Source organism: Desmodus rotundus, chromosome 2 (assembly GCF_022682495.2).
Source record: "Desmodus rotundus isolate HL8 chromosome 2, HLdesRot8A.1, whole genome shotgun sequence".
NCBI lineage: Eukaryota > Metazoa > Chordata > Mammalia > Chiroptera > Phyllostomidae > Desmodus > Desmodus rotundus.
This window is the reverse complement of record NC_071388.1, coordinates 132,847,266-132,859,614: the sequence shown is the minus strand read 5'-3', so window position 1 is coordinate 132,859,614 and position 12,349 is coordinate 132,847,266. Positions and strand designations below refer to the sequence as shown.

The 12,349-nt window shown below is 33.1% G+C and overlaps 1 protein-coding gene and 1 pseudogene across 1 annotated transcript in view; both read left to right on the top strand.

The window, feature by feature from the left end:
• The window catches only part of LRP1B (LDL receptor related protein 1B), a 1,720,016-nt gene that overhangs the window by 206,104 nt on the left and 1,501,563 nt on the right, over window positions 1–12,349 (top strand). The window lies entirely within an intron of this gene.
• Window positions 7,262–7,352, top strand: LOC112313220 (U2 spliceosomal RNA; annotated as a pseudogene).

Below are 12,349 nucleotides of genomic sequence, written 5' to 3'. Positions count from 1 at the left end.
TGACTTGCATGGTCACCGTCCTGCTCTTTGATTTTTTTAAAAGATGTAGTTCTAAATTTGTTGTACCCCATTGTGGGAGGATGTTTAATTTTCCAAAGAAAATATACCTAACAATTAGCGTATTTTAAATTTAGACATTTTAAATATATTGAAAACTCTAATTTCTCTTTTTTATATTTTTCCTTAAAAGTTAGATATAAGTATTTGGATCTAGTTAATAAGATAATAAAGTCAATACCTAGGAATTCCCAACAAAGTTATTACAGATAATATATGTGACATAGGCAGCAAATTACTTTGATTTTGAAAGATACTCTAATAAAATACGTTCATACTATGTATTCCGACAGGATTTTATACTACTCAGCGTCATTCTATAATTCCACTTACTATAGACAACTGGAAAAATAATAGTGAATTAGCTGTTAGATAAATGAATAGAAAATGAAAGATCCAGTTTGCTAGCCACATATTATAAGTCAAAACAAAGACAATGTATTATGCATAAATAATTTATGGCCATAGTGATTAAGAAATGTAAAAAAGCTATCATTTTGTGTAGATTTGCCACATAACAGACATGAATTCACGTATTTGTTAGTTTCAATAAAATTGGCATATTCTTTTTTAAAATCAAATTTTGTTTAAGAAGCTAACCAAAGATAGCTAAAAATTTGTGATGGATATTTTTGAGCCATTAAAATATTCTGAGATGGTGATGAGTTCAAAATTTATATCAAGGTTTATCTGAATTTACATCACTTTTGAGTTTTGTAGTTAATACTTTATAATAACCAATACTTATAATTTGAAATTTCTTTTCTTCCTAAGAAATATACTTACACAAGCATAACGTGACTCCTCTAAAAAATGTATTATGAAAAAGTCTGCATATATTTTATAGTCTGATGAAAAATGTAAAATTGCAGGCTTCCATGGATTAAGGAAGAGGATTCAAATGTTCAGAGGCCCTAAGTCATCACATTGCTTCTCATGATAATAAAAGAATATTTTTTCTTGTATTATAGTGCTTTATAATTGCAAAGTAATGAATAGTGTACTTTGTTATTTCTTGAAATACCCTATTTTTCAAACTAAAATATTCTACTTAGTGCAGTTAATGTTTAAAAACCAGCTATGGCTTTCTTACAAAGAATTAGGAAGATGTGATATACTCATGACTTACGAAGTACTAGAGACATGCCTATATCTTAGTTTTAAAATTAAAATTCACTTGAAGTAAAAATTGAGGCTGTCTTTTTGGTCACTTTTTTGACTCAAAGAAATTGTATGAATGTGATTTTTCTTTCTGCTGCTGACTAGATTGTTTTCAATCCAGTCCTATTTGCTGCCAGTTATCTTTCCAAGGCCAAAGCTAATACCATCACTTTTCTTCTCAAATGCCTGTTAAATCTCTATTGCTTCCAGGAAAAAAAAAAAAAAGGAAATGGTCTAAATTGAGAAATGATCCAACCTATATGCCCATATATATATATTTTTTTACTTTGTTTACATCACTGTCCATCACTAGGCCCTATGTGCTGTTGCCCTACTAATCTTATCAAAGATCTTTTTCAAATTCACTTTGAAAGCAGGGTGTTTTTTTTTGTGTGTTTTACACAGAATGCCTTTTTTTTAAGAAAGTTATTTTTAAAGTTAAATTCAAATTCCAACTTTTTAACAAAAGAATTCAGCCACATAAATACGTCCATGATGTGCACTTAATGAATGAAATAGTTGTTTAAAAACCTCTTTCTTTTTATAAAGTATCAGTATAGAAACATTTTAGTTATTGTAATTTTGAAGTAAATTCAAGAAACAAAACCTTGAAATAGTTACTTAACTGTCCCTTAGTACCAAATGGAACTGATGATGGCAATCTGAACGCAGTTCTTCCCCCCTTTCCTGAGTAAAATTCTACCTACTCTTTGAGATTAACCTCAACCACCAAAAGAAAATCTTTTCTTCTTTCTTACCTCCTGCCATTTGAATTGATTTCTCTACCACCCCTTTTTGAAATATAAAAGCACTTTCTGTTTTTTCCTAGTTCTTTGTAGTATGATCATTCATGTGATTGTCTAGTTCCTCCACCCCTCAGCACACACACACTATTAGATTGTAGACTTATCTATCCTAAGATATGTATCTTCCCATTTGTCTTAATACCAATCCAAGCTCCCATTGTGCAGAGTCTATAAAGATATTTTCTGCTTGATGTGTAGGAAAATATACTTTAAATTTACCATAGCAATTATTAGAGTCCTCTAGACTTCTGTAAAAAAACCCTACAGTGTGTATGTATTTTTCCAGCCTCATACAATAATACATATATGTTGGGGTGTGTTTGTGTGTGTTGGTTACATAAGCTCTGAGGAGAAAATAATAGCATGTTTAAAATCTCATAGGTGTGTAAGAGCTTATGGCCTCTAGGAAGATGAAAGTAACAGTTTTCCTTTTAATAAGAGGCAGTTACATTTAATGTGGAGTATATTAAAAATCCAAATTATCAAAATATAAGGAGGAAAAGTGGACAGAGACCATGTCTTAATGAGTGTGATAACATTTGGTAAATCAGTTCCCTTATCTATAAAATGAGGATTTAGCTTTAAAAATTCTACAAATTCATATGCTTTTAAAATGCCATGAGTTTAAATTCATTACCTAAGGAATACCTTTCTTCTTATGTGTAGCTAAATTGGTCTAAATTCCAAAGCAACAGTATGAGTTAATCACAGACCAGAATATCCATGCATCCTGTCTGCTCACCCACTACACTGATTGGTGTGCATTTTGAAGGATTGTTAATTTTTCGCAAATGACTGATATTTGGACTATTACCACTGAACATTCTACTGCATAAATCAATCAAGCAGCTCACTAATAGTTCCTGCGTGTCTTGGAAATTGAGTACCTCCAAAGTCCCCAAGGAGTACCTTACTTGGCAGACTCTTGTCCAATAATTATGGCATTTAGGACAGATAGATGTATTCTGTTCTGTAATAAGTCTCTCCTGCTGACTTAAAATGTCAAGTTTTGTTTTTACAAATGTTAAAATTAAACTAAGGGGAATATGGTCATTATAATGATGCAGCTCTAGTACTTAAAATCATTAATATCTTTTATAGATGAACTGGTTGTAACTATTACATAGATGAATACTTAAAAGTCCCAAGACATTAAAATAGGCCAGAGATTCAGTGTTTTACATTCCTAGAGATTTTAAAATCTAAAATGTGGTGGCTTAAATGTGCCAGAAGGTGCCATATGTTCCTTAAAATGATGCGGGCACTTTGCGTAGCTCTTTTAGGCTATGATTAAATGGAACAGTTAAGCCTGCACTTTCCATAGTCACTACTTCTATGAGTTTTGGGTCCTCACAATATTTTGAAAGCCAACCTGGGTTGTTTATGTTGTACCAACAGTTTTTTTTTAATAGCTCTGGGCCACCCTGACCTGACTTTATAAGCCACTGAAAAATAGAGATCATATTTTACTCATCTCCAAAATTCAGATGCTAGCCCTGTGCTCAATTCATGCAAAATCAGTAGTAAGTAATAAATTAAATGAATCCCATTTCCACATATTTGTAGCTACACTGTACTTTAGGAACAATTTTAAAAAAGAACAATTTAAAGAAAACGAAGCATACCTGAGATTTAGGATTTTTTAAAATATTTACTTCCATCATAAGAAAGAAGAAAAGCTTAAAATTAAATTTCTCTAAAAATCCAATAGTTTGTGGGAATTGAAGAAAATGTTTTCCCATGAAGCAGCAAATATGTAGACCATATATGTAAGGGTGATTAAGAAAATCCATACCTCAAATATGGATTCTATATTTAAAAAATCACTCAAACAGTTCTGAATATAGCTTTATGTGAATATTATACATGTCATTGATTTCTGCATTGTGACATCAAATAAAACTTAATGATGAAAACCTTGAAGGGTAGACTGCTTATGAGTAGCACTGGTGAGATTTTGTTTGCATGCACTGTGTACATATTATTGAAGTTATTTTCTCAGGAGAAATAGTACACCAACATGGAGACATGTCTAGTGTTTGGCATTGAAAATGACCTCTAATTTAGTCTTAATCTTGACACTATTTGTTGATATGTGAGTAAATATTTGGTAAAGAACAAGTCTTAACTTCCAAGCCTCTTCTTGAATACATATTTTCAAATGCTGGGTAATTTTGGAGAATTTTGACATGTGGCTTAACGGAAATGTAGATTAGGCAAAAATAAAGCAAACTACAGACACTCTAAGACAACTTTCTATTTATAAACAGTCCCCCGAATATGCTCTCTTATTCTCTCTTATTAAGATACCCTTGGCAGGGTAACAATGTGGGATCAGGGACATCTCAGGCCTATACCAGGCCAAGCTAATATAGGCCTTTAATAAAGTTAAACCATAGTCAATACTGACATAACTTTTGGTTCTGGATCAAAAATCTCTGAGGCCCAAGGTAGTGGGACTTACTTATCACAGTGATATCCCCCTACCTCTTTCCTTTAATTTTTTATGTATTGTTTCAACTTCAAAATGTAAATTCAGTCATATGACACTGCAAGATTTTATGTTTTTATTATGCCAAGTTCAGAGACATTGTCTTATAGCTATATCTAGAAAGAGCTATGAAGCCCTGACCGGTCTGGCTCAGTGGTTGGGTGCTGTCCTGCACAGCGAAGATAGAAACAGATACCAGCCCTGGGCCATATGATTCTGCCATCAGATATCAGTGTGTTTATTCAGAAAGTCTGCTTTTAGATGTGAACAACATGAAAGCTGTACATGAGGTTTGTAAATCATTTTCAAATTAATTTATTAAAGAATAATATAAGCATGTAAAAACTGTAAAATATACATGTTTAGGCAATAACATTTGTTGCTTCAAAGACTTGATATTCATTAATACCCACAAGCCCAAATAGTGTTCTAAAGGTTGTTTCTTATGTCTTTCAGTGATATGATATTAGTTTTAAATGATTGTATATACCCTCTTTTCACACAGCTTATAATACAAAGATTGTCTGTCTAAAATAAATAAACCACTTTATAAGAACCTCATTTCTAAATGAGGAGAAAGGGAGTGTATATTAAAGACTTTGAAAATAGTAGAGTCTAAAATTGATTCAAATGTCATTCTTTTCCTGAATTTTGTGATGGAGAAAATATCACCTATGGGCAGGTCACAGAGTATATCTGGGCTCCTGCATTGGAAGCCACTTACTTCTTCCTGTAATGCAGATTTGCCCCACCAGCACCTTTGAGGAGAATGGAAGATAGCATGGATCCATGAAGTCAGCTGAATTTAGGCAGGTATGAACAGGAAGGGGAGGGAAAAGTACCTAACAGACATACTGCAGCAAATCAACAACTTTACAAATAGAAGCATCTTTTTACAGAGCCAAGCTCAAGATAAAGTTTGACTAGTACTGTTCAAGACAAGATGACTATTGTCGAGATCACAGCTTGGGAAGAAGGACAAGGGAAAGTAGATGCCACAAATATTGGTAGCAAGCAGAACTCAGAAAGATTTGTGATTTCACTATCTCTCCTTTCAGGCAAGTATAGAAACGACTCATGCTAACAACAGCATGAACAGGCCAGTATATATATTTTTCAGAGTTCTTGGTTGCAACAACTGAAAACTACTTCAGTTAACTAAAGAAGAGAAGGAATTTATTGGAAGGATAGCACAGAAAATTAACTGGAAGTTGGAAAAGCGGATTACAAAGGAACTAAGGGAAGCGGGTCACTGATTAGGATGCCTCTACTGGACACATACCGCTCAAGAGTAGCAAAATCATTAAATGTCTACACACAATAGGGTTTGTATTATATGCTGAGCGAAATACGGACAGTTTTTCTCTAAAGAATCAAAGACTCTTTTTTAAAAGATGGAGAGAAATGTGCAGAGACAACATTTTGTGAAAATATGCTTTCTTTTTCAAAAATTCAAAACTTTTGTTCATGTAGACTAAGAGATGGAATGGTTCTGCAAAGTGTTGCTTCAGTAGATTCTTCTCAAAATTCAGGGTGTTTACCCATGGATGGTGTGACAGTGACTGTTTACAATAATTCTGCTCTCAAACTGATATATGATTTGATAGATTATAGAAGTGAGTTCTAACTTTTCTTGTAAATGTGCTCTAAATGTTTTTTAGTAATCAATCAATTGCTATTTATTGAACATATAACATACTTAAAGTACTGTGTAGACACACTACCTCTAAGGGGCTCATGCATTAGTCAAAGAGGCAAAAGATATTATCCCAAATTAGTAAATAATGAACAAACTAATCAACTCTCTAAATGGAGTCTTGAAAAATGTGAACATTTTTCTGAACTGATATTGCATCACGAATACATGTATTTTATTACCATTAGAGTGAGGAATTTTGAGAGAAAGTTCATGTTGTTAGGACCATCACTATATGGACTTAAATTCTTTTTATAGGACAAGGTTATTAATGTTGTAACTCACTGCACAGACAAAATTTAGCAGAAGATTAAATTATATTATCAGAAGAAATACATATTACAATGAGTATCACCACAACTTACATATATTTAAATTGTCTATAAAATAAAGAGCAGTATGTGAATGCTACTTCAAAGTAGGATTCCAACGTGGGTTATTAAATCAACCCTTAAGACATTTGCTTGAGGATTATATGAAGTATGTAGAAAGTTGGTTGTGTGGACTGTGTAATAGGTGGGAATTGGTGGGAATTAAGAGATGAAGCTGATTTTGGATTTTGGTTATTATTTGTATTTTTTCCCAGAGTTTGTAGGTCTGAAATCTTATAAATAGTTACAATTGGCTATGTAGCTGTTAGAACTCTGCTCATGGATACAATAGGAAAAGAGTTAAACCTTCAACCTCAGGGAAACAGAATATGATAACCAATATATACATTCAGCAAGTCACAAAACTAAAGCTGTGGAGACATTTGTTAAAAAAACAAAACAAAACTGTAACTTCACTTAATTCTATCACTTGGAACCTATAGCTACAGAGTTTCTGATCATAAGGATCGGTTCCATTTAAAAAAATAATTTATTTTTCTTCCTGGCTCTTTTTTTAAATCTTTTTTTATTGTTGTTCAAGTACAGTTCTCTCCATTTTCCCACCACCACTTTCCCCCACCCCACCCACCCCCAGCTCCCACCCTCCATCCTTCCTCCCCTTTGGCTTTGTCCTTTGTCCATGGGTCCTTTATACACATTCCTTTATGACCCAATCACGTCTGCTTCTCGGCCTTTTGGCTAAGATCAAGTGTAATATCTGTTCTTACCAGTTTAAAAATAATTTCAAAACAATTTACATTTTAACATTTCTGTGTATTTATTTTTAAATGCTTTTAGGGGTAACATTTAATGTGACAGAGAAAAAAATTATTTAGATGTTGACTATTTTATAAATCAAGGTGACATCAGTCATTAAAAAGGAATGAGCAAAATATTGTACTTGATAATAATTTCCACTTAATGCCTACTATGTATGAAACACTCTAAAGCTCTTCTCATTTTTTCATAAACTTTACCATTTTACTATCAGATAGAAGCTATTATCCCATAATCAAGACTTATGTATGTTAAGTAATTTGCCAAGGTTATATTACATGTAAATAGAGGGCCAACATTTATATTCAGGAAGTCTAAAGTCTATACTCTTTGTACTTGGTTTTGCAGAGACTACAAAAGACCCAATAGATTGCCTTGCCCATCAGAGCCAGAAATTGCTTCCAGAGGCATGTCTATATCAGCTGTGTGAAGTTGATCCCTTTGTGAAATCTGTGCCATTAATAGAAATATTGAGAAGCTCAGATCTTCCTTAGCCCAGGTTAAAATGTAAAAGGGAAGAAAGTTAATTGTCTCCTGCTGGTTTCAACAGGGGTCATTTCCAGGACATTGTCTAGCCTAAGCCTTGAGAATCAGAAGCAAACATAGCAATCTTCTTTGATCTGTGTGTAAGGTACAAATGAGTTTATGAATTTATTTCCTGTAACTTACTCAGTGTTTTATGGAAATCAGGTTGATTTTTTAATTTTACTTTTAATTTAATCTTTATTGTAATTTTTCCCATTACCATTTAGTCCCCTTATACTCCCTGCCCCCAGCAATCATCACACTGTTGTCCATGTCCGTGAGTCCTTATTCCTTTTTGCTCCGTCCCTCCACTCCCTCACCTCCCCCACACTAGCTGTCATCCTGCTCTCCATCTGATGAATCTGTCCCCATTTTCCTTGTTAGTTCAGTTTGTACATTAGATTCCACACATGAATGAAGTCATATAGTATTTGTCTTTCTCTGACTAGCTTATTTCCCTTAGCATATTTTTTTTCCAGGCCCATCCATACTGTAGCAAAGGGTAAAACTTTCTTCTTTTTTACAGCTGAGTAATATACCATTGTGTAAATGTCTGTAGTTGGACAATAAAAAAAGAATCTTTAGAGTTTAAAGATTTTAGATGATATTCTACCCATGTAATTTTTCTGTCAGAAAGCTGTTTTTAAAAAAAATATTTATATTCTTATTGTTATTCATTTAAAGTTGTCCCCCATTTTTCCCACATTATTCTCCCCTGCCCTACCCACCCTTCACCTCCCACTTTCAATCACCCCTCCCGTTGTCTTTGTCCATAGGTCCTTTATACATGTTGCTTGACTTGACCCTTCCCCTTCTTTCCCCTATTACCCCCTCCCTACCTCTCTTCTGATTACTGTCAGTTTGTTCTTTATCTCCAGGTCTCCAGTTCTATTTTGCTCGCTTGTTTGTTTTGTTGATCAGGCTCTACTTATAGGTGAGATCACATGGTATTTGTCTTTCACTGACTGGCTTATTTCACTTAGCATAATACACTCTCCAGTTCTATCCATGCTATCTGGAAGGGTAGGTGTTCCTTTTTCTTTATGCTGTGTAATATTCCATTGTGTAAAAGTGTCACAGTTTTTTGATCCACTCATTTACTGATAGATACTTAGGCTGTTTCCAGCACTTGGCTATTGTAAATAACACTGTTATGAATATTTGGATGCATAGGTTCTTTTAAATTGGTGTTTCAGAATTCCTAGGGTATAATGCCAGCAGTGGAATTTCCAGGTCAAAAGGTATAAAAACCATATATGAGAAACCTATAGCCAACATCATATTCAATGGGCAAAAAGTAAAATCTTCCCCACTAAGATCAGGAGCAAGACAAGATGTCTGCTTTCACCACTTCTATTCAGCATAATATTGGAAGTTCTAACCACAGTGATCATACAAGAAAAAGCAATAAAATACATCCAAATTGGAAAGAAGGAAGTAAAACAGTCATTGTTTGCAGATGACATGATAGTATACATAGAAAACCCTATAGACTCCACCAAAAAACTACTAATCCTAATTAGTAATTTGGCAAAACAGCTGGATACAAAGTCAATACTCAGAAATCAAAGGCATTTTATACACTAACAGTGAAACATCAGAAAGAGAAATTAGGGAAAAAATCCCATTTGCTATTGGAACAAGAAAAATAAAATACCTAGGAATAAACCTAACCAGAGAGGTAAAAGATCTGTACTCAGAAAACTACAGAACACTGAAGAAAAAAATTAAGGAAGATACAAATAAATGGAAGCATATTACCTGTTCATGGATTGGAAGAGTTAACATCATCAAAATGGCCATACTACCCAAAGCAATTTATAGATTCAAAATATTTATCTTTTAAGCAAAGTCCTTATTATTTTTTCAAGGATTCAAGGCAAGCCTGAATTACTAAAAACAATAATATGTATGCATAAAGCATGCCATTGAAATATAGTTCCTTTCATTGTAGTATATAAAATTAGACTACTTTATAAGAATAAGAAATTGTAAATGTATATTAAATATGGATATGATTTTGCAGCCTCTAAGGGAAGTGATTTTCTCTTGAAATGATATAGCTTCCTGGAATAATGTTTTACGCATTTACACACTGGATGTTGAAGTTTGAGTATTTGGTTGGCTTTTAGGTATTGAATGAAAGACAGAATCACAAGATTCTGTCAACATAGATGAGTTCTCCCCTATGTTCTCAATTCATAAAACTTGATAATGATAACATTAGAAGTAAAATTGTGTCATTAGAAAGGATAGAACTAATAAAAATGCTTAAAAGGCAAGTGGAAATTTATATTAGTGTTATAAATGTATATATTAGAAAACATGAATCCATACTATTTTAGTTGTAGGATTGACAAAATGTTAATAATCAATCTCTCTGTTCTTATTTTGGCATTTGTAAATTATTGCAACCAAAATTTATGGAAGTCTGTGATGTGTACATAGCCTTTTAAGGCTCTGTATGAAGTCTTAAAGAATACAACATAGACATGCACAAACATGGCAGTGAGACTATAATCTAAAAGGTTATAGAAATTGTGTCACATGTAAAGTTCACATTTGTTCATACATCTTGATCTTTTTAGATTAACCAACTGCCGGTGACATGAACTTCATTCATTTTTTCTCCTCCTTGCACAGTGAATTTACTTCCAAGTTTGACTGTCATTCTCATCCCTTATTTTCTCTGCTCATTGCCACTAGCAATGTTTGGAATTTCTACACTGACTTTGACTTCCTTGATTGTTTCCATTCCATCAAGTTATAACTGATCAAAAGGCCAAATGGTCAGCAGTAACCATAACTGTTATTGAAGTTTGAAATAAGAGGGCTCAAAGATGGGAGAGGGGGAGGGAGAGAGAGAGAGAGAGGAAGAAAGAGAAAAGAACTTGAACCAGATATCACAATCATGGCCATGTTTGACCCAAATGCTACACAGTGGAGATGGTTTTGATTAAAAACATTAACAGAATGGGGAGGAGCAATAGAAAAATTAATGATGTTTTAAAACATGTTTCTAGTCTCCAGGCTAAGAAATCACTTAAGGTGCTGGCAGGAGAATAAGTTGTCATTAAGGAGAAACCGAACCCTTTAAGGGTATATTTTCCAGGGGCAAAGTTTGTTTAAGTCTCTTAGAGAACTTGTTTCTAAACACAAGCTGATTAACTAATTAGTTAGAGATTAATACAAAGATTGGAAAAGAAGAAGATAAAGACAAAAATTCCGGGTCTCTCTTTTTATTTCTCTGTTAAACCTCTCTTCTGTGAAATAGTTATTTAAGATTTCTATGATTTATTTCATTATTAAAATTCACATAGAATAAATAAATCACTGAGTATATTCATATACTAACAAAATTAAAATTAAAAGCATATTTATAAACTGTCAAATGGTATTCAAAATTTAATTTTTTTAATTAGTTGATTTTAGAGAGAGGAAAAAAGGGAGACAGAAAAATCCTTAACTTGTTCCACTCATTTACACAATCATTGATAGATTCCTGTATGTTCCCTGCCTGGAGTTCAAATCCAAAACCCTGGCATATCATGATGGTACTCTACCCAGCTGAGCACTCAGCCAGGGCTCAAATGTGAGTTATTTAAAAACAAAAACACAACACAAAACTTACAGGGTGCAGTGAAAGCAGTTCTAGGAGGGAAGTCTACAGTAATGAATGTCAATGTTAAGAAAAAAGAAAGGATCATATAAACCACCTGATTTTATACGTCAAAGTAAAAAAAAAAATAGAAAAAGAATAAAAACTAAATCCAAAGTTACCAGAGAGAAGTAATAAAGATTAGAGTTGAAGTAAGTGAAATAGAGACTAGGAGTACAACAGAGTATCAGTGAAACTGAGTTGTTTTAAAAAGATAAATGAGATTGACAGAAATTTAGCTACACTAACCGAGAAAAAGAGAGGATTCAAATAAACAAAATCATAAATGAAAGAGGAGGCATTACAAGAAACATCACAGAAATACAAAAGATCATAAGAGGGAATTATGAATAATCATATTTCAACAAATTGAATAGCTTAGAAGAAATGGATAAGTTCCTAGAAATATACAATCTATCAAGACAACTCTAAAGAAGTGAAAAACCTGAACAGAGTAATAATGACTAAGGAGATTGAAGCCATAATCAAAATCCTTTTAACAAAGAAGTGCTCAGGACCAGAGGGTTTCACCAGTGAATTATAGCAATACTTAAACACAAATTAGTACCACTCCTTCTCAGACTGTTCCCAAAATTTGAAGAAGAAACACTGCCAAATTCATTGAAAAAGTTTACTCATTAGCCTGATACCAAAGCCAGGTAAGAACATTATAAGAATAAAAAAACCACAGGCCAATATCCCTGGATTATAGATGTAAAAATTCTCAACAAAATTCTAGTAAACTGAAATAAATAGAATATGAAACTAATCATACAGGTTAAGTGAGATTTATCTCTGAGATACAAG